Source organism: Rhinopithecus bieti, unplaced genomic scaffold, assembly GCF_001698545.2.
Source record: "Rhinopithecus bieti isolate Rb0 unplaced genomic scaffold, ASM169854v2 scaffold_36039, whole genome shotgun sequence".
Taxonomy (NCBI): Eukaryota; Metazoa; Chordata; class Mammalia; order Primates; family Cercopithecidae; genus Rhinopithecus; species Rhinopithecus bieti.
In genome coordinates, this window is record NW_016815143.1 from 30,084 (window position 1) to 31,684 (window position 1,601).

Genomic DNA, 1,601 nt, shown 5'->3' on the forward strand with positions numbered 1-1,601 from the left:
TAAAGTCCCTTGTTTTACAGCTTTGACTTTAGAATCCTGTCAATTAAAAAGAAAAAAAAATCTCTAAAAGCAAGCTGAATCGAAAGACCCTAACTGTGTAGCAAATTGATAGTATAACCACACAGAGAAAATGTTTATTTCAAGTAACTTAGAAACAATGTTCTGACTATACATCTCCCATGGGATATACCCCAAAGAAAAAAGGAACTGTGTTCAGTGGTCTTTTGCTAGTAGTATTATTGGTATTATTATTTTGAAACTGTTAAATGTATGTTGTAGGATGAAACAAATAAGTAATTATGATAATGTTGTCAGGAATCAAGATTTTTAACATAAAGTAAGTAAAAGCATGCAGTTAAAAAATTTAAAAATAAAAAACTCTCGTCTTACTTTTGGAATACAAATATCCATGTAAACTTACAACTTATTTTCTTTTCTAAAAGTACATATTTTCTAGTTCTGTCCACTGAAAAGACATAGCAGAATGGTCTCTAAATATCATTTCCTACCAAAAGGAGCCAATCCTCCTTGAAGAAATGATGGTTTCCAGGTCTATAACAGGAAAAATACAAAATGAATCTGGAACATCTTGGTTTGCTAGAAAGCAGATGAGATATCAAAGACTAATGGAGTTATGTCAAAAGAACACAGGAACCATGATGAAGGCGTTCTCACTTGCCTATATTGGGACAATTAAAGATGCTGCGGTTCATGAAGCATCAAATGTATAAAATTCATGAGTTCATAATGACATTAAAAAACGTTGGTCAACCCTGAGTGATACTAGGGCAACAAATCATTATTGCAAAAATAAAATAAAGAGAAAAACTAAGAATTTGTGTCACCTTTCCAGTATGAATTGCATTTCAGGGTAACCAAATAGTTAAAGACGTTCTTCTGTATGTGACAGTCCCAAAAATGCAGGAGAAATTGTAGAAGTAGGTATATCCCCCTTTGCAATCCCTAATGAAATAATAGATCCAGGCCAAGGTTGCTTAACCCTGGCACTATTGACATTAATGGCTAGATAATTATCTGGGGGCTGTCTTATGCACTGAAGGATTTTTAGCAGCATCTCTTGCACCTATCCACTAAATGCTAATAGCACTCCCCCATCCGCCACCCCCCCCAACCAGTCGTGACAATAAAAAATGTCTCCAGACGTTGTCAAATGTCCTCTGGGGACAAAATTTCCTCCAGTTGAGAACCACTAATCTAGGGCAATGATCATGAACAAATAAAAAAGATTAGGTAAAATAATTGTTGGAACTTTGCAAAGGAGGGATCAGGTTGATATCACATGAACCCACCAATCAATTTTAGCATCTTTAGTGGAAGAGCTACATATTATGCGCCTCCTGATATGATACAATAGGAAGCATGCAGCATCACCTGTGATGTATTGATAATGCCAAAAATAAAAATTGAACCGAAATCTAATCAAATGTCTAGCTCTTTAACTCCCAGTTTATGGTGAATATAGAAGATAGAAGAACAAGTTTGATGTCACCACTGGGAAATAATCAGCCAAATCCAGAATGTGGGATATTTTATAGGAAAAATGACCTGATTAACAACCAAATTAAATGCTACATTCAGTT